Source organism: Dromaius novaehollandiae, chromosome 1, assembly GCF_036370855.1.
Source record: "Dromaius novaehollandiae isolate bDroNov1 chromosome 1, bDroNov1.hap1, whole genome shotgun sequence".
In the NCBI taxonomy this organism is placed as follows: Eukaryota; Metazoa; Chordata; class Aves; order Casuariiformes; family Dromaiidae; genus Dromaius; species Dromaius novaehollandiae.
The window spans coordinates 102,910,368-102,916,082 of NC_088098.1; positions in this window are offsets into that span (position 1 = coordinate 102,910,368).

Sequence of the window (5,715 nt, forward strand, 5' to 3'; positions counted from 1 at the left end):
AACGGACAGCACACCAATCAATATGATTAAATGCTGACACTTTATTGAGCCCGAATAGTGTCTCTTATATGCTTTAACCGTGATCACGTGAATCAAACTATACAGTGATTGGTACATGTTCATTTAGCACGCGCATCTGGACAGTATGTGATTGGATAGCATGTACTGTCCACAAGGAGGCAAAGAAACTCCCCTAAACCCGTAAGTTCCTTTCTCAGCATCTGGGAGTTGTTTTTCTCATTCCAACCTCCTCTTATTGCATGCCCTCTAGTAACCTTACCAGTAGGCCGCAAAACCTACTTTCACACTCTTGCCATTAGCATTAGGGCTGGATTGCTCACATGTCCGTTTTCCTCCAGATAATCCTCCACAAGTTTCAGCGATTCTAGTTCATCTGACACTCCTTCCAGTCTCCATCTTGTGGGAAGGAAACACACTCCTGTTCTCATTTGCAGTAATAGGCTTTTTGCTGGATAGGAGGTTTGGTGAAAGGCTGATTAAATGGAGTATGTAACTTTTAAGATGTCTAAGCCTTTTCAGAATTACAAGATTCCCATTAATACCTTTTTATATTTGTGTAAGTGTTCAGTGTTTCTTTGGACCCCTTTATTTCTCCTCCTACTTCCTTGGAAAAAAATAAAATAAAAGGAACCTCAAGCCCACAAGAAGGGAAGGTGTCTGTACCTCAAAGCCAACTGATAGCCAACTGACAACTACAGAAATACCAAGAGCTTCCCCTGCTCCTGACGAGGTCACTGCTGTCTGGAGAAAGGCCTATGCTAGCAAGGTGGAAGTCAGAGGTCCTCCTCTAGTGCAGATCCTGGTTATCCCTCATACAAATAAGGCTGTTATGTGTTCGGATTAAGCGCTCACTTTGGGTCTGAGTTATTGACTGTATGGTTGCAAGTTTGTGGTTCAGGACCATTTGTGAATTAGAGAGATGAGTCTGAAAAAAATGCCTGAAGGGGCAGAGGACCACTTATTACAGGAGGTGTGGTGCTTTCAGTCAGTCTTCACTGTGTGATAGAAATTCTTTTTGGTTATATTTCAAGCTTGTTTACATTGGCCCCCTCTCTAGAGCAGGTGTTGGTGATTTTCATGTCCCAGTTATCACATCTCTGTGAGCCACAGATTAGTCAGCACACTTGTCTCTGAATAGGTACTCCAGGGTAGTGGGAATTTGAGCTCCAACTGGATGCATTTTATACTCAAGAGCCTGCTAAATGTTTAATTTTTTTATTCTCTGAAGTTGTCTGTTTCCTGGCAAAGCCAGAAGTTGTGTGAGTTTCTCCAGGCCTCAGTCCTGCTCACATTCAAATTGTGATTTTTGGCAAGGACTTTAGCCCTCAGTAAGGTGGTGCTCAGGTAGAGCTTTAGCCTAAAATGCTAACAGCTTTACCTCTTACAGATACACTGCCATGTCCTATCTACGGACTACTGCATCTATTTGTCATCATTAAATATATGATCAATCATAGAAAAGACACTACTACCTGTGGTCTGCACAAATGACATCCATCGCAGATGGGAGGATGTAGGGGCAGGTAGGCATTAAAGCAAGTCAGTCAAAAGAGAACTTCTGTGGCTGCCCTTGGCTCTCAGCTCGCCTTCCCTGAGGGAGCAGCCCTGCTTTTGCTGCTCCCTGACAAGGGAAATAGAAACCTGTGTCTCATCTTCAGACCTGCAAGATTCTGCCACAAGGATGAGGTTACTAAAAAGTAAGACTAACTTAGCTATCTAAAGTCTTCCTGGTCTTCTCTTTCAAGTTTGTGGCAATCTCAGACCTTGGAATATAGGCCTGCACAGTTAAAGTTTGAGGAATACATGCCTAAAATGCAGATCTTACAAATGTTTATGCACATGCTTGGCCTCTATTGCTAAGCGCGTGCAGAAAGGATGTGTGGGCTGGTACCATGAACATTTTTTTTTTTTAAGCACTCAGAGCCCCTATACCTTGAGCTGAAACCATCAGCACAATCAAGTGCCCACAATTCCTGAAAGCCAAATTAGTGAAAACATAGTCAGCAGGAATCCTAGTGCAGCCTCTTTACAGAGACTGCATTGTGTACTCCCTTGCAGCCACAAGCTACTGATGCAACTTGGTATCTGCATCTTTGCTGAACAGCTGAGCCCTTAAGACCAAGAGGAGAGCACTCGGTCTCATGTACAAATGGACCCTTCACCTAATGACCAGCGTGACAGAGCATATGTGGGTAGCAGACTTGGAAGCTAAAGTATAAGTAGCACAGGAGGAGTGAAATGCTTTCTTGGTTTATATATATATTTGGGTGCATGTGTGTGTGTATGTATAGTCATTCTTATTTCCACTTTCTGAGAAGAGATCCTAGGCTGTCTTCTGTTCAGACCAGTGTGGTGCCTAAGCAGAAAATTCTATTCCCCACCCCCAGCTTCAGTAAGAGGCAACTTAGGCTGGGCCTTGTAAATAGTTGTAAAATAAAAGTTACTGCAGCAGAACATTGTAATCAAGAGGTCTCCTGCCTGTCATCCTGATGGGAGACCTTCGTAATTAAGCAAAGATGCCTTTTCAAAGCTGAAGCAATTTTTAAGTGTCCCTACTTCCCTCATCACATCAAGAAGTCTGGAGTTGCACTGAGTTCCCAACAGCAAAGAGTCTTAGAGGAGTTCAGTTGAACTGGAAGTCTAAAAGCTTCCACACTCTGTCATGTGAAGCCTGCAGAAAACACATTTCAAAAAACGTTTGAAGAGCCTTAACACAGTTTTGTACTACTACAAAGATCTTTGAAAGGAAAAGCACAGGTAGCACCCCAAGCATTGCGCGGGAGACCTGATATCCATGCACTTCTGTGAGAAGCTCAACATTACTTGCAGGCAAGCCAATTAAGCCCTTGCAGCTGAGCTTAACCGAGTTCCTGTTTGAACATCACAATTACACTGATTTCATGATTAACCTTGTTCCGATTAATGGGAAAAACGGAAAGAAACCAAGGTCAAAATATTGGACAAACTGTTTAAGCTAATGAGGGAGGACACTTGGTGCTTGTGAAGCAGCTGGTAATGAGTGCCTGGAGGAGAATTAAAAGAAAACAGCTGCTTTCGGGTAGGTACAAAATTCAACCACATGAGCAAAATGAATGCAAGTGTCCTGTTGTGTTTGAGTGCATTGAGTGGCAACACAGACAACTGCCTACACCAGTGTATAAAATAGCCCCAGAGAGTGAACCTGGGTGCTCAGTCCCCAGTCATCTGCTCTGCTGTATTCTGGAGTAAAACTGTTTGCAACAGTCCACATGTAGTAACTCTAATTGCTTCTGCAGGACCACTAATTGAACAATGCTGTCCACTAGGGTATCCTGCAGGAGCTATGTGTCTAGGAGACGTGGGCACAGGCCCACCAAGAACACATGGTCCGAGTCAAGTTGAACTAGATGACCTATCTAGCGTTTTTGGAACATGAAAGCCAGATCTCCAAGAGATCAAGCAGCACAGATACAGCCAGGTCCTCCTGGCATTCTTGGTTGCCTTTCCGGGGAAGACGCTAGTCCCAAAATAGCCCACTGCCCATCCTTCCTGCTTTCCCTCTATGCATGATTAGGAGAGGGTATGGAAGATGTAGGACAGAATGTGTCCTCAGTTGTTGCTCTTTATCCTTCCACCCCCTTTCAAAGGTAAAGGAGCTGTATGTTAAGCTGAACTGTATGCTGTGGGCTTAGAAATAGGGAGTTTGTGATGTTACTTTCCAGTGGACTCATCCCCACTAATTATGAGGAATATGGTAAGAAACAGCATGAGCCAGACGTCACGTCCAGCCAGACGGTGGTGTCCAAAGTTCTTGTGCAACTGTGGCATAGCAAAAAAAAAACCCCTTTCTTTTTGCAAATGTTGCTTGTGCCACGTGCATAAACACCAGAAGAAAACAGCACAGAAGGCCCTGAGAAGCAGGGGCAAAAGGTTAGATTAGCAAGGTCTGATTCAGTCGCAGTCGCAGGCTGCCCATGTGCATTGCAGACACACAGAGCCAAAAAATACCAACCAGAAAGAGTATGAAGTGTCCAGGTATGATGCAGCAAGAGCTGTGTGAGCAGTGTTGAGACAGGGGTGTGTGTACGTGTGTGTGGGGCTTCCTACAAGCAGCAGGTCTGTATGAAGACATCCTGGCTTCAGGTAATGCCAATTAATAAGCTGGCTGTGTGCATAGTGTGAAAAGAAAAAACAGAAACAGGATTGGAACAAGAGAATGCTGGGGAGTTCACCTGGGCTGCTGCCACTTGGCTCCTCTGTGAGGAGATAGCACCTGGCACCTTCAATTTATTGTATAGATATAACCATGCTGTCCACTGCAATGCTTTGCTGCTTCCTTGAATGTATGATAGGCTGATGCTTCAACTGAGAGGCCGGAGATGTGCTTTCAGTTAGCTGATAGGGGAGAAAGGTGACTACCTTTCAGAATCAGTACATTTTTGGTAACTGTGGTGAGGGCACTACAGAACTGCACTGTATTTTCCACTGTACTGTGGCAATGGGGGTATGTATCTTCCTGATGGGGGTGGGAGGTGGGGAAGGAGTTGTAGAAATGATAAAGGCAATGTGTCAGGCTTTTCAAGATCTAGTTCTCCTTAGGAACCTCATGCATCTGTAGACCAAGCTTCTTCAAAAGAGAAACAACTTCTTGTAATGGAAAAGGGGATGTTTGCTTACGGGTAGAAAGAATAAAACCCAGCATTCTGCTCAGATATAATTAAGAATGCTTTAAAAAATGGCAACAAACATTTTAAACATCATCTTTTGGGGGAACTAACAGCAATACTTAGCCATATTATTTATTTCCTTGTTAGCCTGTCTATCCTTCACTGTTTATTCTTCCCTGTTAAAAGTTTACCAAGCCTCTCTGCTTGTGAGGCTGTGGTCTAGACTGGACTAATGTAGTTTAAGATGAACCCTCCAAAATCTGTCATTTAAAAAATGCAGATCATTTTATGGATCTGATTTAGGGCACAACCATGTGAAAAATTAATCAGCACAGTTACACTGATTCAGGCTCTGGGGGAGAAGATGTGAGTAGAGTGAAACCAAATGACTTAAACTGGATCTACTGCCAACGGAGTACGAAGCCATGCCCTCTGTGTTAGCAATGGACGGTTAAAGGAGGAATAGAAGTATCTGCATTACTCAGCCAACACTTTCATTCACATTGCTTCTCTTCACAGCTTGTTTGTTCCCTCAGGATCCTGTGCCCTTCAGGCTGGGCCTTCTCTTTGCCCTTAGTCATGTCCCCCACTGGGGAGCTCATCTCTGTGTGAAAGCTCATTGTTAGCATTAGGCCTGTATGTGATTATGAAAATAAAAATTCTACAGCACAATAGATTTGATCACTTCATTTTCTTGCCTAAAGCACAGTGTGATTTCTTCCCCTGTTTGGCTTTGTAGGTGGAACAGGCATTTCAGCATACACTACTGCATTTATTACATGGAGTTCTTCTGCACTAGAGATATTAAAATCTTTATTTTTACTGCCAATTCTCTCCTCCCCTGTACCAAGTGGTTGTCTGAGCTATAATTCCTTTTAAGGACAGACTCCCTGTAGTAGTAGTATTCTCCTCTTCAAAGAAAGGAAGATCTCTTCAGAGGTCAGTTCCTTCTACTTTCTCATAATTCTGCCTCCCCCATATTCCTTAGAAAGTCATTATTAAACAAGACTTCAAAACCACTCACAAAAAATCACAGAAAATCCAGAAA